The 24,167-nt window shown below is 40.7% G+C and overlaps 1 long non-coding RNA gene across 2 annotated transcripts in view; it reads right to left on the bottom strand.

Moving 5' to 3' along the window:
- LOC121111455 overlaps positions 1 to 24,167 on the bottom strand; it is a 186,565-nt gene that overhangs the window by 66,522 nt on the left and 95,876 nt on the right. For both annotated transcript variants that reach the window (XR_005862056.1, XR_006939998.1), the window contains exon 2: positions 12,278 to 12,467. This is a non-coding gene — a long non-coding RNA (uncharacterized LOC121111455). The remainder of the gene's footprint in view (positions 1 to 12,277; positions 12,468 to 24,167) is intronic.

The following is a 24,167-nucleotide window of genomic DNA, read 5'->3' as shown; positions in this document are numbered from 1 at the left end:
ACTTACAGTGTTTACAAATCTAAAACCTGTCCCACTGTAGCAACGCAGCCCCAGGTAGCCCTGGTTGATGCCACATGGTCATGCAGAACTATGCAGAAGGGTCTGTAAGTGCCTTACTGTGTCTAAGGATAAGATTACTGTATGGGGAAAGGACATAGGTTGCTCCCTGCCCTGGAACCACATGCCCATCATACCACCTCTGCTGGTAGCATGAGCAAAGCTGGGCTGTGTGAGGGAGCATATAAGCTCTCAGCACACGGCTGGGACCTGCTGGGACAGCTGGGGACACTCACATCCTACCCAATGACAGCACCGCTGCCATCTGTCCAGGCATGTTGTTACAGAGATCCTTATGAAAACGTGATGCTGCTTCTCAAAATGAACATCGTTGTTCCTGTGCTCGGGGAGATCCTCCCCTTTCAATTGCAGGGCTTGCTTAGTTTTCATCATGTTGAGTGGGGGGGGAGGGAGGGGGGGAGAATTACTTTTACTCAAAACCATATGTAGAGCATCAACAAATGCACATCCTGTGAAGTTGGGCGTGTTGCAAGAGGGATTACAATGCTAGCAATTTATAGCAGCTGCCTTAGTAGCCTCTTCTTCCACGCATTATTCTGTCAACATTGTATTTTCCTTGGAAAAACATCTACAGTAGTTTAAATCTCTTTACTGAAAACAGATCTACTACAGGTGCTTTAGAGTTCATCCACGGGATATGAGAAGGTTGAACGTCCCCAAGAAAGGGAAATTTATGTCAGTAATGACTAATTGATTTGCTTGGCTTTAAAATCCCTAATGTATTTTCACATTTTTCCCTCCCTTCTATTTTACAGTGCTAATAAAAGAAGCTACATCATATATTTGTGTTATATGTGGGTTTATTCTGGGAAAGCCTCACTTTTGCAATGTGTTTATGTTTTCCCTCATTTCCTTTTACCTTTCCTTTATAAAAGGGTTTGGTTTTATAGCAAATCAATAGGCTAAAGGTGAACATTAATGAACAAAAAAAGTGTGTTTGGAAAGTACATGGTGAAAACAAGACAGAACTGGAAACCAAATCTTTGTTCACTGGAAATTAAAGACACACTTTCCACATTTAAGCCGTATAAATGCAATACATTGTGGTGGAGCACAGTGAGAACTGCACACTCCTCTCCAAAGGCTCCCATTCCCACCCGTATCCCAAAAGTCTCTATGAATGTTCTGATCCCCGCAGGGATGAGGAGAAAGGTTAGCGTGCCTCCGTTGGGGTCATTTATGGAAAAGTTTCCTGCAAGATCCTTTGCAAAAATAAATATTTTTCCTAAATTCCTGGAGCTTCTTGCAATTCCCCCTGCTCACAATTACAATTTTCCCATTAGGAAACTTCCTTGAAGAACCCACTTTGACTCCATAGGAAAGTGTTTTTTCAACAAAGCTGAAACATTTTGATTTCAGCCTTTGTTGTTGTTGTTGTTGGTTGTTCTTTTTCAGCCCTTCTCTATGACCATTCATCATGCTCCAGCACAGATTGTTCAACAGGACAAAAATGGTAACGCCACACCAAGGAGTCAAAGCTGCCTCTGAAAGAGGCAGCCCATTCGAATGGGGGGAGGGATACCAAAGAAAACTGTGCTGACAGCCAAACAATTCCCCTAAACACTGCAATTTCCAAGGCAGCAGAAAGTGGTTCCACCAAGAGTTTTGTTAACGTTGTCTCAACGTGTGCCATTCTGACCAGACATCCACTTGGAGATGTAGAGGAGGGTCCTCTCTACATCCTTCAAGACGACCAGAAAATTTCAGCTGGATTTAGTGGGCGTGACTGAAGTTACAATATTGGCCACTGTGGGCAAGAGCACTGGCATGGAGAGGGGCACTGGGGAGCTTGGAAAGCACAGAGATGGACACACATGTCTTAGGAGGTCTTAGTGACACTCCCATGTCTTGAAGAGTTCTGTTGGATGAACTCACTTCACTGCTCTGTGCCTCAGTTTCCATGAGTGTTCTGAAGTAAGTGATGGGGAATGCCTTTTATAGCACGTTTTGAGATTTATATGTGACGTGTCACAGTGTGGCTCTAAGTATCTGAGCATATCAATTTCTGACTTCACACTATTTACAGATTACAATCACTAAGAAGGCTGCTAATAATAACAGGAATTGATTAGGGCTATGCTCAACCCTACTACACCAAGTAGAGAACAAAATTACTTACAAAACCACTTGAAAGGACAACAAAAGAAAAAGATTAGGTTGCCTTTAAAATAAAATGTTCAGCTCTGTGAAGTTCATGTCATTCTGCTTACAAAACTCTCCCCACTGAACATGCATTCCAGTTTAAAACAAGAATACTGAAGGAATCCTCTATGAATCACTGAAAGCCAGATAGGAAAAGAGGCATTCCTTTAAATTACAGCCTAGACCAGGGAACACGAGGTATCCATATGTCTCTATATGTGTCCATACAGGCTCCTGCGTACGATTTATAAACACCCTATGGAGCAGGGAACCTAACTTGCAAGCTGACAAAACCAGTGGAGGTTACAAAATGGATGGTTGCCCATTTCCTCCTGGGATCCTACTGTCAAGATCTTTTGGGATGCAATCTGTTCTAAAATCAATTAATTTTTACAAGGACCACTCCCACTGAACCTTGCAATATCCATCCTCTGCCACTGCCTAATCAAGTTATTACTCTCAGGTCACGGGAGCTTTGGCACACCAAAGTATGCACATGGTGGTGTGTGCTGCTGGAAGCTATTATCTCAGGGAGCTCACAGGATACAACAACTTGAAGATGTTGTTTCCACTGGGAACCAGAAATCACTTTCTGGGCTGACTGATGTTTGAAGAGGGGCCATCTGTGCTGCCCAAACTGACACTGACAACTGTGTTTGATGTCTCTATCTCAAATGGTAAAAATAATAATAATAATAATAAATCACTCTTTTGTCTTCTTGACTCTGCATTTTCTAACTTCATGTTAGTGGAGGACAAGATGAGAATCTACAGGCTCATACTACAGGATAAGAGTTTGTATAAAATATCAGGGGGAAAGAACAGCTCTTTTAAACAGGAAGATCTGCAAAAAGCTGGAATATGTCATCTGAGGAGGCGGTGGGATCTCTGAAAGCAAGAGCCCTTAGGAACAACTTAAACAAACATCTGAAACATCTGTCCAAGAGCTGGCCCATGCTTGGGGCAGAAGGTGGACAAAGATGACCTCTGATGGCCATTTCCAGCACTATTATCTGTTCCTAATAACACTTGAATATCCTGTTGTGCATCTTTCTTAAAAGGTGCTTCCTCAAAATGCTATCCAGAGTTAATTAGCTCAGTCCCAAGAGGTTATATTAGACATCTGTGAGGGCATAAGCCCCTGTATCTTCAAGTAAAGAAGCAGGCAGAATAGCTGGGAACAGAGAAGTGAACCAGTGAAGATCTCTGCCATCCCAGACCTCCCAGCTGCCAGGCAGTTCCACTGGATCTCCTTCTGGCTGTGCTAGCAGGGAGCTGCCTCACATCTCTGCTTCAGGAATCAACCACACATAATCTTAAATTGAGGGGCCATCGAAGATCAGAGACATTGCCTCAGAAAACAGGAAAGAGCATCACACTGACTATATATCCTCCACTCAACCTCAAGCAAAACACACAGAAGGAAAATAGGTCCACATTCAGGATCCGTGAAGGTCAGAAGGAAGCTCCTCTTGGAGCAGTGAGTGAAAAGAAGCAATTCAGAAGCAGAAAATCCAGAGGATTATTTTAAGTAACTATGTTAGGTTTCAGTAAATTGGAATAACAGCTGCATGCTGATGGGCAGCTGCAGAATTACTGCTGTGGTAGAAGTTATAGTTGCTGGGGACTGCAGTAGTGAATTTATTTGGAGTATCTGGACTACCTGTTTAAAAAATCATCATAAAACGAATTACAGAAGTTGTAGAATGATAATGATTAATACATTTATATGGCAAAATATCACTATTTTAGAACAGGGTGTACCTGCCTTGGTCTAGATTAATGACGTTAGTGTTTCGAGTTATCTAATGCTTTATCTCAACGTTGGCAGCTGTATGTGTTCACCTCAGTTACTTACAGCTATCTGAAAATTAATTGATTAAAAAATACTCCCTAGACCTCCTTCTAACGACAACAGTGAAATGTTCACCTTTCTGGAGAGCTCTTCATTCCTACCTAGAGCAGATGTCTAGCTATGTGGGATGAATGAGCCTGTGAAGGCACCCCCCTACCACACAGAACAGCTGAAATTAAATTAGGCATCTAACATCTATACATCTGATGGGAAATGATACTCTATCCTTAGGAATTTTTCTACGTGTTAAACTGATCACTGCAAAAACCCTTTTTTTTCCTCAATGCTTTATATCCACAATCCAGTGCCATGCCAAATGTTGCTGTTTGACTTCCCAAAAGAGATAAAGCCAGAACTCTGCCTGCTCCCAGCCAGCAGCACTGCAGTCCTTGTTTTGAGGGGGAATGCTTTCTCCAAGATACCAGAAATCTTTGGTAAAAGAAACACAAGATTTGGGTTGGCGTTTTTTCTGTTTCTATCAATTTGAGATAGCAGATGTGGTTGTTATTATCTAATAATGATAATGGTAACAATTTCTTAGATGTAAAAGTAATACAATAATGATAGGCTTCATGGAACATACGAAAAGAAGACTAACAAATATAATCACTTGCAGAAGGAACCAAAGAAAATCTGGGACATGAAAAGCAGAATAACAACTGTTTGTGGTGAGTTGGGCTTTCGTGATGAGGGTATCACAGCAGCAGCTTAAAATGGAAGCAGAGTCTACCGTAAAGCTGTGTGTCCTCCAGATGGCAACATTGATTGGTATTTCTAAAGGAGTTTGGAAGGAGTGATCTTTCTCTGGGATACTCAAATCAGTCTTTGATACAGATTTGTGATAGTGCTGCCCTCAAAACCCTGAGATGTGTCCAGAAAAGACAACATCTTTGATTGATAACATTCATGAAAGTAAAAGGAGGAAAATGAGGGGCCTGGAAAAATGGTGGGAGTCACTACACAGTCCTCAGATTCAGGCAGGTTATTGTCAGGAAACAAAACATTATCACTGATGACATGAATGGCTGACAAGGGACAAAGAAAGATTCTAACCACAAAAATTGATCCCTAAGAAAGGGTGATGACCATTAAAGATGAGAAATGACCATGATCTTAAGGATGCCTAAGTGCCTTCTGAAATCAGTGTATTTCCATCAGGATTTTGAGTGACCAGGGCTGCTGGTGTGAAGACCTCTCATTTTGCAACCTTAGCATCCAAGACTAATGAACATGACAATAACACCCAGGACTGCAACAATAATGATGCTTGGCACTCTTCTGAGGCTTTTCATTGGGTATTTCATAGCCCTTCCAAAAGGAGATGAGGTGGATGAATAGTAGTGAAGTCTCAGACTTAGATGCACTTGCCATGAACAATAGCTGAGTGAAGACAAAGAAATGGAAGAGGGTCTTTTGTTTTTATTAGCTTCTTTCCAATACTCTTCAGATCAATTCACACTGTAATCACATGATAATGAATTTTGCCTTGATTTTGTGATCTGAAATGCATCACTGTCACACCCTGAAGTCCTGCTCTTAAAATGGCCAGGGCGTGGGGAGAAATGAAGGCCAAATGCCATGTTAGCAGAGATTTAAGGCCGAATCTCAGGCTGGTGGAAACCAGCTCAACTTTGATGGCTATGAAGGTGTCACTGAGGACTGAGAGAAGTCAGTTTCTATTTCTAAGTTGGAAGAGGTGATTCATATTGGCTCAAATCTTCCATACTACTGCCATTTGGAGAGAAGATAGAAATAAATCATATCAATTTCCTACAAAACTTGTCTCACCCTCTTTTTTCTTTTTTGTTATTTCATGTTCAAAATTTCTTAAGATTTTTGTCTCTTATCTGTCCTCTCTGGTAATGCTGGCCCAATTTCTGGGCACAGATGAGACACTGAGTTTCTATTTACCTCCTCTCATCTACCCAGCTACTCTGGATAGTTACATTCTGTGTATTTCAAAGTACTCCATCTACTTGGCCCTATTGAAGAAGATGAAGTTAATCTCTGTCTTATGAAGGGAGTAGGCTGGAATTATTTTTTCTAGGGAACATCTAAGATAACTGCCATTATTCATCCCTGTATCTCTCTAAAGTGACAAAACTTCTTCCCCGCTTCCACTCTGCTTCCCATACATTTTCCATACTGAAAACTCACCAACACATTGTGCAGCAGCCCAATAATTTTATAACAGCCTATAAATACTGGTTTTTGAAGTCCTGTTTCCAGTGGCGTGAACAGAAAAAAAGAAAAGAAGAAATCAAATACAAAACCCTGTAGATGCAGATGTAGAATCCTGTAGGGATTGGGGCTTTAGGGGTAAGACAGGATGACAGTAGGGCTTTGGTTTCTTTGTTCATCAAAAATCTCCAACCTACAATGTTTAATTGGCAGAAATACAAATTTTGGTAACTGAAAAAAAAAATAGTTTGGACATGAGACTTTCTAAAATATCTTCAGATAAACTTCTAAATAAAAAACAACAACAACAACAACAACAACAAACCAAAGCCATAATTTTACTGACTACTAGGAATGGCTGCAGAAAGCATTTTTGTTAATTAAATTTTCATTGAAAACCACTGAGCTGAACGTGTTGGCTTGGAGCCATTCTCTTCCACAAGCAATTTTTCACCTGGGTGGGCCCAAACCAAGCCATGGGTTGCATGTGGCACCTTCGCCAACCATTAGCACAACCTGTGCTCCAGCAGTTGGGAGGGCAAGATCTGTTCCTTCTGCCTGTGTTGTAGCCACCAAGATTGAAACATCACGATTTAAACCAGCAGTAGCTGACTGCTCAGATATGGTCTGGGGTTGTAGATGGGAAATGATGCAACAATCCTTTTTATTTATTATCTTGCTAAGAGCAAGGCTGCCTTTAAAACTTGACTGATCTGTTTGTGAGCTAATGCACGGGTGTTAGGAGGGGGTCACTGTCCTTTGGAGAAGCACACACAGCAAAAGACCCTTCTGATGAAGCCGCAAAGCTAAAATGTTAATCAGATGAATTCTACCTCTACGGCTCCAGAGTAAAGAGGTTAACAAAATACTTTCTGTGCCAAGAAGCTGTAAAATAAGCTTCATTATAGATGTGATAGGGGAATATCTTCTTACTAATTGTACCAAGGTGTCTGCTGCATTAGCTGAGGCATGATATATCAGCAGTCACTGTAAAACCTCCGTGTGAAAACATCTAATATATCTATAGAAACTAGAGCTGAAAAAGACCTCAAAGCAGATCAGCTGTGTTTAAACCTAGACCAGGCTCAGCAATGCCCAGTCACAGGATGCATCCCCCCGACCCAATGGAGAGAGCTCCTATAAGTTTTGTTCCAATCAACAGACAACCAGCAAGGGGCTCATTCACAGCCTGGAGCGGCCCATTCCTTACTGCATGCACTGCTGCTGTTATTGGTACAGAAGTGAAGCTAAGACCAAAAGTCTCTGATGACTTTATCTTTCCCTGGTCTCCATTGTAAAAAAACATACAGAGAAGCAGCTGGAAACACTATCATACCTGTTCTACCAGTGAGTGTGAAACAGTACAGTTATTCCTGCAATTGTCCCACTGAGAAATCATAACCTGTCTGCAAAGCTAAGGGAGTGATGAAAGCTTCGGACCACATGTGGCTTCTCAGCCATCCCAGAAAGACACACTTGTAAGGTCCCAGGCAAGGTTCCTTCCACAGGGGCTCCAGATAGGACACTGCCTTAGATCTCCTGCTATTTTGCTTTAACCATATTACACTATAGATTTATTTCTCGTGCTCATGGTATACCATAGAATAGAATTGATCAGGTTGGAAAAGACCTTAAAGATCATCGAGTCCAACCGCAACCTAACCACACTACCCTAACTCTAACAACCCTCTGCTAAATCATGTCCCTGAGCACCACATCCAAACAGTTTTTAAACACATTCAGGGGTGGTGACTCAACCACCTCCCTGGGGAGCCTATTCCAGGGCTTAACAATATCATCAACATTTGCGTGTACTTTGGCTGTGTGTGTGGTTTTTACCTTTTTCCTGTACAAATAGATTTCCAATATTCTGCATCTGTCTTAGAATAGATTTGATAGCAGTAGATTATTCAGAAGTATTTTTTCCCCCCTCAGGCACCAGTAATACAAGGTAATTTATATATTGAATGGAAGCCAAAGTTTATTTTCAGTAATTTCTCCCAATTATATTTATCAATAGGTATCTCACAGCAAAAAGCCAAATCTTGCAGCCACATTTGGAAAGTCAAATACGTTTGTGTAATACAAACCTATGCCTTGTCAGGAATTAGTCTGACTAATGGACCTTTAATTAAATCCTTGTGGGGTCTTGGTGTGAAGAATAGCCCTTGTTTTCAAAAAAATTAATTTGTAAGAAAAATTCACAAATATATCCATCTCATAAATTTCTCCTACTTCCAATATTTGTCACAGAAACAATAACAGGACAGATAATTTATTAGACTATTTCCTATTGCATTATAATGACTATGTTTGATACTTGAAACTTATTCTTCAGAGCATTGGAATGATGGAGACTATAGCTAATGATGATAAAGATTTCCATGGTTGCATTGATCCAGGAGACATACTTAGCCTAACTTCCAGACCTACATGTAATCACAGAAATATTTCTCAAGAGAACACAAATTATAGATGACTCTAAGGTAATACCTAACTGCCACTGGCGATATTCTGCAGAAACTACAACAGGAAATGTTTATTTTCTCAACCCTAATAACCCTTTCAATATAGATTATTTTGGATTTTTGAGAAAGTTACATTAATTTTCAATTAATTTTTTTCTTGCAAGGTACTTTGTTTTTATATAACTATCCATATTTTTCTTCATTGCCTTTTCTTAAGTCGTCTCCTTCATTTCTCACATGAATGGCCTTTGTGTAGGAAATAAAATGCTACCTAAAGTGTCTCCATTTCCTTTTCCTTGGAGAACAGCATGCTTGCAATACAGATGAGCACAGCAAAAGGTCATTTCTGCCCTGGTGTAAATACACGGTAATCCTAATAGAAGAGAATGGAAGCAGCGGGTCTAAAATGTAGTCACAGCAATCCAAAATACCATTCTGGTATTTGTAAATAGTCTGCAGAGAATTAGACCTGTCCCTAATCTGTCAAGGCATCATTCAATCTTCAACTTCAGAATGATCAGAGGAAACATTCCCTTGCAGCCCACCCTCCTGGGCAAGTCTGCTTGGAGCACCTTTTTTCTCCAGTGGGAGAAGTCCCAGTTTTTGCACTCTTTATAGTCTATTTCTTGTATTTGTTTTCAAGAGTAATATTAACAGTAGTTTTTCATACTTTGCAAACCAGTTCCAGGTACATCTAGTGAGAGAACATATGTCTGGCATAGAAACCACACAGCAAAAACAATGGATGGCTTCATTTAGTTTAGGCAAGGGGAGAAGAAAAGGAATGAGAGACAACAGCTGAGGAAGGAGGAGGATTATGTTTTGATCAAGCTTGCTAGATGGTTCTGAAGACTCAGAAGTGTTTGATTTATTCCTAATTGTACTGAGCATAGTTCAGCTCCTACAGCCTCCTTGGCATTGCTCCCACGTGGTATGCAGCTACAGCTCCTCAGCCACTGGGACATGCATCTGAGGTCAGGCTGCTACCATGACCTCGAAGGAAACTGAGCTGAAGTGAAGGTAGCCAGCTTCCAGAGAGTTTGAAAAACAAAATGCATCAAAGAAAGAAAATGCCAGATTGGCTTTGCAGATGATTTTTAGAGGAAAATCTGATTTGCAACTTGTGGTTTGGCTTTGAGCGTTTTGTGTGCGTGGATTTCATAGTGGTGGAAATGAGGCACTTAGCAACCTTGGCTAGTAGCAGCCCCACTCGCTGGGAATCTCACATCTCCACAGCCCAGACAACAGCCCTGCTCCAAAACCCTTTGCATAGGGTTGTAGATAGAGAGATTTGGGCAACAAACCCAGCTGTAGAACACTGGGGAATTTTTTGAAGAACAGGGTGAAAGCTGCTTTCTATTGGCTTAGGAAACCCACCTTGCCCATTGTTTGCGTCCCAAATCTACTAATGAAGTTGGCATGTGTTCTTTCATGTTTTCACAAGCCTCCAGCACAGCAAAGATAGATATTTCTATATTATACCATTTCATTTCTTGCTGCAAAGTACATTTTTAAGAACAGAGGAGCAAAAAGAGATCAAGTTCCCTGCAACTACAAAAGCGATAGAAATGTAGGATATAGGATAATTCTGCCCCGTTTCCTCTCTCATACACACAGAGGAGGCTGCAAAGCATTTCCCCAAAACTTGTAACAAGCATAAAATAAGCTACAGAAAAGACTCAAACCCACAGCTTGCAATATAAACCAGGAAGAGTGCAGGAAAGATTACAGGCAATGAGATGTATTGGGGTCCTGCAAAAAGCAAGGGAACTTGCTAGGTGTTAATTCCCAGGCCATACTCAGCAACAGGCTACGACAAAGAGGTGACAGGTCCCTGCCTCTGCCATCTTTGGCAAAACTTATGCCTGACCCCAAGCTTGATGATTTAATGCTGGTCGTGTGAGCAGGACTCCCTGAGGAGACTCCAGAGGAATTGCTAACACCAGCTGGAGCGCCAACACAACCAGCCCAGCCTCCTGCCTCTGGCCGTGGCCAATTTCCAGTGCTTCAGAAGAAGGCAAAGAAAACTCTCAGAAGCCAAGTTACGTAACATTTACACAATATTATAAACGAACACTGTTCTAGTTTGTTTTTCTGTTCCCATGAACATGATATGACTCAATGGAAACTACTCAGCAGGAAATAGGCGGCACATTTTGAATCTTGAGCTTCCAGAAATAAGATACCACTTGAAGGAATTTGGAAGCAGCATACCTGCTCGCAGGGATGAGCCCAGGTCACAGCCCAGAGCTGAAGAAACTTGGAGTTCAGAAAAAGTCAGAAAAAAACTATCCTGCATCTGGTCTGACTGATGTAATTGTGGTGGCACTGGACTGAGCCCAGGCCATGCATCTACATAAGTCACGTCAATAGAACAAAAATCACCGTGACCTCGAAACAATACAGAATGACTCTACAGTATGACTTTTTTTTTTTTCCTTTCTACTTCTAAACATTTGTACTGGCATTTCTGAAGTCCTACTTCAGCTGCTACTTGCAGCCCTAAAGCAGTGTTTGAAATCTGTCTCTGACTTTCAGGGTGCAGAATCCAAACTGAGTCTCCTGTCTCTCCATCAGCTCTCCCAGCAACGATAAAGGGACAAAGTGTTATGCAGACTGTTGATGGAGGTGAAACTTAGCGGTTGCCAAAGATGGTTTCTGGAAACAGTGCAAACCCTTCACTGAAACCTTACTGGCATGCGAGACAATCTTTGCTTTTTACTAGTAGGCCCAAAACTAACATTTTCATAATAATTTTCCAGTATCAAAGTGATAGTTTTTATCCAAGACAGCTGAATACTACAGAACTGTGTAACAACAATTCAGTGCCAAACATATGCTATGTATATATTTTAACACCTTTGATAATAATAAAAAATGCATGTTCCTAGCAGTTTTCTCAACTTTCATTCAATAACAACATCCTCGAGTTGATGCTTTTTGTTTTCCTTTCATATTATTACAAACCTGTGTTTAATTCTCAGTGCCAGTTTGGCTTTTTAACCTCTCTTTCTACATTCCACTAGTAAGGTCTGATTAAGAAATTAGCCTTTCAAGTGCTATAAAAAAATCCAAGAAATACAGTAACACAATACCATGGAAAACTGATATAATCTTTTCAAAACTATAAAAATTGGTCACCCGGAGGAACATCTGCATGGTAAAAATTTTAAACAAACTGGAAGGGAATCAGATAGCTCATAAAGAACCAAGCAGCTAGAAGAGCCATTGGTCGTTTACATATTTTGCTGTCATCCTGACTTGGAGGAGACTATCATTTTGAAGCATGTTTCTTCAGTTTTAGTTACCAGCATCTGGAATGAATTCCAGGATGGAACACTGAAAGTTTTTAAAAGGAAACTCAACCTTACAATAATTATTCCTTAAATCATTAATATGGTGAAAGTGCCAGATGTAAAAATACGAACAAAATAAGATAAAGTACGCTCCCAGGTATCAGTCAAATCCCTAACGTACATCTGTCTGTTTTCTCAGTTCATTAATATCTGTTGTAGTCTCAGATATTTTCTTTTATGTGAAAATTTCCACTTACTTGTTATGTCTCCTGTCTTGCATTAGAGTTATTGCTCTACCTCTCAGAATAACTCTGGCCATGTGCATTGTGGAGCTGTGGATCTGCTGCAGTGCAGGCTCTCCTCCGGCAGAAAATATCAGTGTATTCACCTTCTGTCCTTCAGCATGGGAAACTTTGAGTCTGATGGAAATTCAAGAGGGACCCCATCCTGAAAGAAAAGTTTTGCAATGATGTTAGGGCTTTGTCAGCATGGAGCTCCTCTCAAGATGCAGGTTTCATTTACAGGCACAAGATATTATGCAATCACACCTATTTGTAAGGGACTGTTTGGCTTGATGTGCTGGGATAGGACCAAGAACCAAAAGAACCATCAATTCAGCCTACACCCTTGTGCCCTATTCACATTTTCAAAACATTAGGATAAAATCAGTAGACAGAGAGATGTATACCACTGTGGATTCATACAAATGGTTTGATGCTCCATTCTTTTCAGGAAGATGACCCACTCATTGGGTCAAAACAAAATTAATTTTTGTAAACGAACCCACTTGCAACACAATATAGACCAGTAGAGTTGAACTTGAATCACTGAGGAGGACCACTTAAATTGGAAACTACTGAAACAACTAACTAGATCCTACCAAAGCCCCAGCCATTCATTTGTTTGCACCACTATTCTCTTTCCCTCCCCAAAGAGGATTTTTCCTCAGAGCTCCAGTGAGCACTCCCAGTACCACTTAGCATTTTTGCAGATTAATTGTTGTCTGAATGTTACTAATTAGGCCAGGCGACTATATAATGAGATGCTTACAAAGTTTATTCATCACTAAAAATAAATGTTAAGCATCTGGTTTGCAGGCTATTCCCACGTGTCATTCAGGTCTGCATGCTGGAGAACCAGATGGAGCTGGAGGGAGACCAATCACAGCACAGAAGGATTACATGTCTGAAAACCATGGTTAACTTAAATAAGTAAGTTGCCATCCCTCCATAAATTCTGCATCTACCACCAGATGTGTGACAAGATTACTGCACAGGGCTTTCTAGCTTAAGCTCCCTGCTCTGAGGAGCTCATTCTGAGCTATTTCTGAGCTCATGGCAAGGGACACCTATCCCTTGAAAACAGCCTGACTGTCCACAAAGCCACTTTCTGTCGGTGACCATTTGAAAAGAAAGAAACCCAGATGACTGACAGAGCAGAAAACCATGGGATGGAGCTATGCTAAGTAAACTGTCCCAGGCAGTGGTGGAAATGACTCATCTACCAGCTAAGCCTGGGGACAAGTTTCCCTCTGCCATGCTAGAGTGGGTTTCTCAAGATGGTTTTTTGCAGTGAAACCATAGATGATGTTTGCTTACAAGCCCTGATTTAAATACTCAGAGCAGCAGCAGATCATAGAATCATAGAATCAGATCTAAACATGTATGCTGTGTAAGTGCTGCCAGAGAAGGTGGGGCTGGGTATTCCTTATTTCCTTTTTTGATTCTATGCAATGCTGTGCAAAAAGCACTTGTCAGGTGTCATGGGTTACACATTGATTGGGAAAGCAAGATTAGGAGATCCCAGGTCCTCAGGATCTCAGAGGAAAGAAGATTGTTCTTCTTCCAAGAGAGCAGAGAAAGAACTCATTCCAAATTCAATCCAACTCAATCCAAATTATCAGAGAGAATGGAACAAGCTGGGTTTTCATAGAACTGAATCAATCTCCTTCAGAGAGGAAGGACTTCTGTACCATATTTCTCATTTTGGGTGATCTGCTATCAAGTTACAATCCTTGTTTTGCTGAGCACTGTATAAATAGAGGAGCTGATTTTTTGTCCTCCTCTAAGAACCTGTTCTTGAAGGCATCAACACACAAAGGCAGAACCAATGAAGGGGATGACTTTAACAGAAGACTAATTTTTCAGCAATTGTTCTTTGTCCCTAGAAAGCAACACAGGATGACAAATCTGGACTTCGTGCACCCCAAAATTTCATGTTTCAGGATTCTGGAGTTTTTTGGCTTCAGTACCTTACAATGTTGGGGAAACATAATAAGGAATATTGCTTCCAGAAACCACAGAGTACAAGTAAACTATGCAGATGAGACCATTAGCATAAGAAAAATACTCCTTTCCTCTGAAATCACACATCAACAAAGCTGTTTAAGTGTAAGAAAAAAATACCTCCCACTCCTTCAATGAGCTGTGAACCTTTCAGCTGACTACTATTTGATCATTGGAGTCAGAAGTCTGACTCGATGATCCTTATAGGTCACTTTCAACTGGGGATATTCTGTGATTCAATTCTATGATCCTATGATCATTGTGTTGTACCACTTTGCCTGGAAATACCAAATAACCAGATGGACAGAGTAAGGTTTTCAATTCACGGGATCCCCCAAAACACCAAGGATCTCAGGAGAAATTGCATCAGAGTGCACCAAAAACAACTGCTATTTCAACTAGAAGACAGAAAGCTGCAGGAAATATGACTTATGAAGCCACACCATTCACTGAGTAGGCTGTTTGCTACATGGTCTAGACTTCCTTTCCTGCTTGTTGCCACCCCCTGACACTGTAGAGCCCTTGATGTGGGGTGCAGCGCACTGGAAAGAGCCGCAAGGCACTGCAGCGGATGTGCTCAATGCTCATCTGTGTGATAATAAGCAGAGACAATACAGTGTCAGGAAGGGTGGTTTTGTGGTTATGTGGTTCGCCCATGGCCCAGATAATCAGTCTCCACCATAACATTTTTACTCCATTGGATGCAAATGCTTTAATGTGGCTATGGCTCAGGCACCAACTGTGGTAACAATGCATGAAGAGCAGGAGGTGCTGTGCTGATGGGAGCTGAATAGGTGCCTTATGAGGGGAGATGGATGGACAGACAGACAGAAGAAAGCTGGCAAGCTCGTGAAATATCACTATGTTAGAGCTAGGTGGATTGTGGATCTTTAAAGCGCAGCTGAAGAACGTTTTTGATGGTTTAATAGCACTGGGTCAAAGGTGCCCATCTCAAGAGGGCAACATTTCTGTTACAAGCACCATCTCTGGCTAACTTGAAACAGTGGAGACCTCTTCGTTCAACATCTCTCATTGCAGAAAGAGAAGCCAAGGAAAACTGAGGTTGGAAGGTGAAGATGGAGAACAGTGCAGGTCATGGAGAAGGGTCTCCTGTGTCTGAGTGCACACAGGTGATGAGTGGAAGAGGGACAGGACAGTTGCCAAACTAAACTGAGGTGGTACTGCAGCAGAGAAGTAGAAAAAATGGAATCAGGGATCTCAAGAGACAGATTGAACCGATCCCTGAAGCGTTGAGTGTAATTCTCTGAGCTCATCCGAGGGAGGACCACACACAGAGAACTGAAATCAACCATCTACCTACAGTCATTGCTGGAACAAACCTGATGTGCAACTAAATAATAGTGTTGAGGAAGGGGAGCAACAGGATGATGCTATGGAGTATTTATCATTAAGTCTGGCCTTATCCTTGGTTCCCCAATGGAAAATGAAGGTGGAGAACCTGATGAGAGTAAAAGAAACAGCTAATGGAAATGAGAACTGACTAAATGATAAGAATGTTAAAAAATATTTAAAGCATCTGCTCACCTCTGTTCTATTTTAAAGGGTTACTGTGCCAAATGACATAGATTCCTACAGAGAAATCAGCAGCAGTTAGTGTCATGGCTAGCAGATGATTGCAGGCTCAGCAAACTCTACACATTGGTGCTCCAGGCAGGATATTCTGCATTCTGATTTAGGTTAGCCCATCTCCAAACCGAGGCTAAGCTAAACCATTCTGAAGCAGACTTAGAATGAAAATATATGTCCTCATGGGGAGCTACTGCAAAACAGCTGCTATTCTATGTTGACAACTGAGGATTGTCTCAGTTACTCTGTGCTGTTGAGGACTGTTTAATTGAACACAGCCTCTACAGAAACAAAATAAATGGGATTCTTAAATCACCTGAGAATGGGATGAGAGGTAATGGCCTTAAGTTGCACCAGAGGAGGTTCAGGTTGGATATCTTAGAAAGAGTGGTGATGCCCTGGCACAGGCTGCCTAAGGAGGTGGTGGGGTCATCATCCCTGGAGGTGTTCAAGGACTGTGGATGTGTGGCAATAAGAAACATGGTCAGTGAGCATGGTGGGGTGGGGTTGAACTGTCTTTGTGGCCCTTTCCAACCTTAATGATTCTATGATCCTAAGAATCTATGATTCCAGTGAAGATGTTCTTGAACATACTATCCACTCTCAGGAGAAGCTTTCAGCATCACCAGTAAGGTCATGCCCAAAAGCACTCTGGATACTGGGCATAATCATCAGAGAGTATGAAAATGAGATCTAAGCCAAGGACAGGTTAATGAGATATCCCAGTAAAAAAAAATCCATCCACTCAGAAGCTGAGGAAGCTCTTCTGGCATCCCTTTTTACAGAAGACCACAGCTTCCCAATTTGGGGACTGCTTGGAAGCATTGAAGGGAAGGAGAAAGCAAATGATAAAAGGCTCTACGTGAAGACTGTGCAACTATACAACCGGGACGGTTTTACCAAAGGTCTGATTGCTCCTAGTAAAAATATTGCATGGGTAGCATGAAAATTACCCTGCTGGCTAGCATTCATTTTTATTGACAGAACTATCTGTCGCTGTCATATAGAGATTTTGCTCCATTATTTTAATTATAATTTATGAGGTAAGTTTAAAAAAAATCAGAAAAAATAAATACATTTTATCGGTGTTTGGTGCAGAAAAAATAATTATTTCCTGATACTACTGAAGGATTTAACCATTGCTGTTCCTGTATCCTTGAAGTACAGTTTTTGGAGTCCAGACACAGGGGAGGTTTAAGGTATGACTCTTTCCTTCTATTGCAGAGGAAAGTGATTGCTCAAACAGAGTCAACATATAGTGTCCAGTACCTAACAAATGGAAGGAGAATAGAAGTGAGACAGAGCACATTCCACAGCCTGGTGTGTTTAAGGAAAGGGGTGTAGCTTTCACTCTCCCGCTGTTAGACAATAATGCGCTGACTGAAAATGTCAAGCTTCAGTTTAAACAAAATAAAAGACTGGAGGGTCCAGGGCAGAGAATTTAAACAGATATTAATTAGGGTTGGTAGTACTTTGACATTTGCCGTATTTTTAATAAACCGATGAATATTTCTCCTTCATATTTCAGTGACATGAAATCTGTGCAGCGCAATTACTTTCAACAAGTTTTAGTCATTGAGTGTGGAAAGAAAATGAAAACACAGCATCACAGACTTGTACTAGAAATACTTTCACTTTGAGCGAGTAATGTGGAAGCTCACTGCTCTCTGCAGTAGAAAATTGCAGCTAGGAACGTTCCAAGGAGTTTAGTTACTTGCAGGACATGATTTATTTACACACTAATAATGATATAAAGAGAAGAGAAAGAGAAAAAAATGAAAAATGTGCCCTCGAGAAGGCAACAGAACAGAATAAAAAACAACCCTAAATGGGGAAGTGCGACACTCACATTCAGGACAGCATGAAGTCTTAGATTCCTACACTCATAAGTAGCACATAGAAGAAAGACCATTTCCTGGAAGACCTTAAGAGTTCAACTGTTACTGCAGTAATGAGTGCCGGAGCAACATCTCTTTACCCGTTTATAATCCCTTCAGTAGCACTTAAGTAAGTTTATGGCTCAGAAGGCACCTGTACCTAAACAGAGCAGTAACAACATTCTACACAGTTAAACATTGGTTGTTGTAGTTAGTCGTAAATGCTCTCAAACTCTTTGGCACAGTTTCTCCTTCCTCTTTCACTAGCTACAACAATATTTATTTATGTGATGAGGGGCTTTAATTACAGAGCGGATCCCTGTTGTGCAAGCTATGGTTGCACTTAGGAAGCAGAGGTGTAGCCCAGGGCCATCTGGGAAGTTCAGACATGAATTACAGCTCACGAGAAAATGGCACAGCAATAACATAAGCCTCTGCTCTGACACAAATTGAGATACAGTGCACAGCTAGAATTTGAAGAAAAGCAACTGGACAGATGCTACTCTTGCATCCCATAATGTGTTACAGAACACTTACTCAATCACAGCAATCCTTACAAAGTCACATCCATATGACACTGCTCTCCTCCTACTGGTAAGAGAAGTCTGTACGCATGTGGGCGTCTTAGCTTTGCAAAGGGTAACCCTGGGGTGCAGTTATCACAGAAAGAAATGGACTGAGAATGTATATTCTGTAATAAAGAACATTTTTTAACTTACAAATGTTAGCTCTCACACTAAGCATGTGGCAATCAAATCCTACACACAAGGACATTCAAGCAGAGAGGAGAGCTGCACATCCTCTTCTCAGACCATAGTGAAATTTTAGATTTTGAAAATAGAGCGTTCACATTTCTCTGTATTTTTTTTTCAGTCCATGAATCCACAAAATTTTGAAATTAGAAACTGAGAATCTTGAAATCTAAATAAACTCTAGTTTAACAAAAAGATCATTTTTCAAATAAATATTAAAAAAGGATATATTTTTACAGCTATTTGGCTTAAAAATGACAGCAAGTGGTTCTGTGTTAGGCTGTGGCTATTATTGTTATTCCTATTATTGTGCTCTTGTTATTGCCAGCATTAATAAAATACTTGTATTCACTGAAGTCTAAGAATGTCTATCAGAGAATCATGTGCTGGCTATTTTACTGATGTAAAATGATTTGAAAGATCTTCCTTGCCTCAAACAACTTCTAATTTACTCTTACACTCAAGGGAACGCTGACCAGAAGCACGGGAACTGGATTATCACAGATTCCCAATGTCACGAAATACATCAAAACCCAGTCCATCATCATTAAGAGTAACACGGGAGATCTGAGATGTCCCAGGAGAGCTGGAAATACCACTGCATTTTGGCAAGAAGCAGACCTTGACCCAAACAGTTTGCAGACTAAATAGGTCAGGAACTGCTGGGATGAGAAGAAAAGAGAGGAAAATATTGACTCACTCCTACAAATCGTGAGGTTAAGAAACTTCAGCACTGAGCTAGCAGGATATGACATAGCTGAAGAGTTTGTCAAACTAACCCAGATAGGGCAGATCCTCAAAATTCCAGCATGGAGGTAAAACTACAGGGTCATTCTTTGTAGACAGCAGAGTGTTAGGCCAAGTGATTGAAAAGAAAGAGCTCCTAGAGAGTCACTACAATGTCAAGCAGCTAATACATACTAGGATTGCATTTATTGAGCATATTAATGAGCTAACACCTCCCAGCTGGACCATGATCACTGATTATATTTTCCCTCTTGCTATGTGCAGAGTGTGAAGATGGGGAATGAAGATTATTCCCCTAATTTCAGCCACAACAGCTTCCCCGACGACAGTTTTCTTACAACCAAGGTTACCATTTAGGATTCATCTAACCCTCACAAGAGGACACGCAAATATACTCCTTTCAGTCCTATTGAGCATGAATAGCAGCCCACAAACTGGAGTCCTCTTGCCTCCATTTTAAATTAAGTCTTAAGCTATGGACCCAATGTGATGGATTTGTAGGCAGTTTCTTAGGGATAGAAGTGCTGCAAGGGATTCATTGCACTATGAGTTGACTGCTGATGCCTAAGTATCACAAAACAAATGGGGTTTGCAGAAGGAGCTTAATATGAAATATGTGGTGAAGGGGCAGCACAGGCTGCAGAATCCATGACAACCCTCAAGAAACAGATATGAAATGGAAATGCCTGAGGCCAGAAACGGCCACAGTTAGAATAGGGAGCTGGGAAATGCCCATCCCAGTTAGAAAAGATCTGGAATGTGGAGGAGATGGGAATACTGGATCCAAAATAAGAGGAGCTGAGCTCCTTCATTTCCTTTCTAGGGCAGCTCTCCTTACAACCCGTGCAACTCAAGAGATAAGCTCTTTGTGATGGATGTTGGTGATTTTGGCATTAGATTTACAACCTGTTTTGCAGAAATGGGAGCCTGGAGACCTGGATTCTCGTATCCCGGCTGCTATCGATTTCCTGCATAAAGTTAGCGAATCATAAAACTCAACTTTTCAAGTGTGGCAGCCTGCACAGCTCCATGATTAGATCCTCCTACAACGTACAATAACCACTCCGTAAATTGGGAAGTTGGCTTCAATTCTATGAGCACCAGTTTCCAAAAACGTTGCTAATGTTATTATTTTTTTCCACAAGGTCCTTTCAGAGGCTGAGTTTATTCATACTTAGAAAGAACAACAAATACAGGGATAGAAAGCGTGTGGAAAATCAAGCCAGATAAAAGCATTATCAGAAAGCTGCTTCATCACTCAGCAAGTGGAGCTCTGTTGGCTCATAATCCTGTAAAGATTGGGGCATCCTCCAATTTGGGGGCAGCAGATCCAAGAATTTCCAAATAGCAGACTAAGCCAGATGACTAAATATGGTGTTTTTTTGATGAACTTCGGAGTTGGCCAAGGATTAATTCCTTTTGAAACCTACGCCTTTGAGCTCTCTGTTAGACAAAATAATTAAAGGACCTGAAATTCAAGGGAGGTTTCTTTCCAGTTTATAAAATTAAAAAAATAAAAACACTTGGACATCTTTTATGGACTCTTAGATAAAACATCATGTTGAAAATTGACGTGGTGTCTCTTGAGCTTATTCTATCGATTTCTTTCTTTTAAGGTCACATGTGAAGCTGCTCAGGTCTTTTATTGAGATGGAAAAAACCTGGAAGCATTAGGTAACCCCAGGAGGGGATGCTTGACTTTGAACCAAGGACACTTCCCTCTAAGGACCATAACCTAAAATACACTGTTCATACCAAATTTCCTTGCTGAGGGATCTTGCTTTGAAAGAGGCCCTCTGTTTGGAAAAAGGGGTTTTCTTTGCCGTTGCACACACAGATCTGGTAATTTGGGTGGTGCTTCATTTTTCTTGACTCAGTGCTGTTTGATAGCACAGTTTTAGTGACACAGACGATCCGTCTCCCATACAGAACAGCTCAGTAGTGCTTCTTCCTCTCAGAGACTGGTGGAGGGGGTTTACAATGGGTTCAAAGGTAGGACCTGGAGCCCTAGTTAGACTTCATGGTACAAGTTACCCCAAATTAAGCCAAAAAGGTACCTGGTTGCTCAGAGCAAGTAGTCAAAAGCAGCTATGACTTGGCAGCTTCAGTCATCTTCCTGAAGAATATGGGTTTTTAGAGTTAGCTACATGACTCACAGGAGCGAAAGAGTCACCTGCATGTGTTTCAGCAGTGAATGCTGACACCCACAGAGCAAAAGCTGAATGAAGCTCATAATGTTATCAACAATCTCAGCTTTTCTCTTGATTTAAGCTAGTTTTGCATTCTCTGATCATAAACAAATGTACATAAACTGGTGCCTGGAAGTTTAGATAAGAAAGTAAGATTTACCCACGAAGGCACCAGTTATATCCTTCACACTCACACTCCATCATTAAGAATCTTTCCCCCTCCACCACTTATTTTTCCCTTGGTCTTGTTCTTTCCCCTCCAGTCTCATATTTTGAGATGCTGATGAAGTAGGAAGGCAGCAGACTGGATTTCCTCGTCACTGAGCCAATTCAAATGGCTGTTTTGGTGATGCTCCCAGCCTCAGATATGTTGCCAGCACAAAGGCAAGCCCAGTGTGACCACACACTCTGTGTGAGCCTTGCTCTGGCTTTGAAGCCCTTTGGAGCAAGAAAATCACTCCTTGCAAGTGTTTTGTACAGCATTCCTTCATTTTACTTTTCTTTTTTTTTTTTTTTCCTGTGGAAGTACATTTGTTATTAATCACTAGCTTGCACATTCATGCAGTTTTCTAACAGTTAAACCAGATATTCCATCCTAGCAACTCAAATTAATATTTGTTTGAATAATTTAGTTAAGATGATGTCTAGCCAGCAGTGTGGTCTGGCTGGCAGCACTCTGCTCTCCCAAGCAGACTTTTTCGTTTGGTTTGTTCCATATTTTCTTCCTCTCCTCTTATTTTATATCATACCCCAAAATCTTCCACTCAAATTGCTTTCTCCAGCAGTGGTTCTTGCATTCAGTTCATGTAGGTCAAAGTACCTCTTTTGCTGCTTGTCCTAATTGTTTTGGACATATAGCTCAACTGAAAAAAAATATTTTTGAGGAACTTATTTTCATTATGTGTTACTTCAGATGCAAGTTTAGATACAGATTTGGAGCGCAAAATACATGATATGTGAAACAAAATACGAGGTTTGTATGTGTATATGTGCATCCATATTCATTCTATTTTGCTACAGCTTAGACATTGGCTGTTAAATAAATCTGGCCGCTGATTATGTAAATAATTCCACAGATATTATTTTAAGGATTGTCTTCCACTACAGCAAAGTCCTCCTAATTTAATTACTTTCTACCATGATAAAAATAGCAAAAAAAGTTTCAGAATATTCAGACGCATTTTTGGGATGGATATAAATCCTCTCCTTTTTTAAAAGACTTGAAGTTGGAAGTCAACTTTTGCAGTTCCAGTTCGTCTCCAGAAATTACACATGAGCAGCAATTCATGTCCAGTAGCAATTTCTCCACTTAATCATACTCAGTCTCTGGTCCAAAGTTCTTCTGTGTTTTGGGAAAGTATGAGGTCTTTTGGCTTGTGTTGGCCACAGACTGCTTTAGAAAGCAACATTTTCAAAACTTCATTTTCAGAACGTTGCACTGGTAAAAATTCATTTTGACAACACCCCTCTGAGGTACAGGGATCAGTTGTAATGTGCTCTGCCTTCACAAGATGCTGCAAACACAACCTGTGCTGTGGGAGACAACTCTGCCCTGTCAGCTCTGGGACAGGCCCACAGAGAATAAAAGTAAGGAAAGAGACAAGAACATGAGCTGGCAGTAGAGCTGGGATGAGTTCTCCAGACCTCAGTATTTTTCAAACCTTAAGGCACTATACGTCTGTGGGGCATTTCTTCTTCTCGAGTGTGTTCCCAAAAACCTATTTAAATCAACAGTGACTGCTTAAAAATATCTGTAAATGACTGCTTCCCGGTGAAATGTGAACTAGAGGATGAATATTTTGTATTATATTTATTTTTTCCCTGCTCTAAAGAGGGATTTTCTGACTGAGATTCTGACTCTTACCAAAAGAACAGCTTTCTTCTCCCCCTTCCACTTATTTTTCCCTTGGTCCCCTTCCCACACAAAAAGAAGTCACTTCAGGCTCTCTGATAATCACATGATATTGGAAATATTTTTTTTCTACTTGAAGCAACAATTTTCCCCCCATAAAACCTTACCATCTCAAAGTTCACTCAATCAAAAAAGTTTTGACTAGAATAAAGACACCTATGAATGTGACATCTTTGACGCAGAAACCGAAGTTAATCACAAAAATCCTCTCCACAGGTATGAATGGCTACGAAATGATTTCAGTACTCACAGAAGTGAATGAAAAGTTCAAACCTCATCAAACTGACCAACCTTCAACAGTTTCTGTGCATCCTTCAAACTCTCACACAATCAAAAATCATATCAAGTGAAACAAAACAATAGTCCCTAATTTGTGTCCCTGACAAGATACTTCTCCTAAAGGCCAGACAGGTCTTAGTTTTTACATCTGTATACAATTTTAGATATGTAGAAGATATACAGATTCTACTATGCTGTAAGACAAACTGGGAGGTTCCACCAGGTGCTGATAGGTTGGTAGACCACTGAAAAAGAACATCTGTACTACTATATGACAATATCCTCCACGAAGGAGAGATCTTTCAACATTTGCAATACCTTCTCATGTAGGATGTAGTAAATTTACTATTTTATTTGCAAAACCTTGCCTTTGGTCTTGAGAACAGTCTAGAACAAAGCTTTAAAATCTACTCACTTTTGAAATTGAGGAGAGTTTTCAGATAATCTTTGTACAAATCCATTGCTATCAAATTTGTTTGAAACAAAAGCCACTAAATATACGTACTTTAAAAGCTCTTT

Source organism: Gallus gallus, chromosome 8 (genome assembly GCF_016699485.2).
Source record: "Gallus gallus isolate bGalGal1 chromosome 8, bGalGal1.mat.broiler.GRCg7b, whole genome shotgun sequence".
Classification (NCBI taxonomy): Eukaryota; Metazoa; Chordata; class Aves; order Galliformes; family Phasianidae; genus Gallus; species Gallus gallus.
This window is presented reverse-complemented; position numbering and strand designations above follow the sequence as displayed.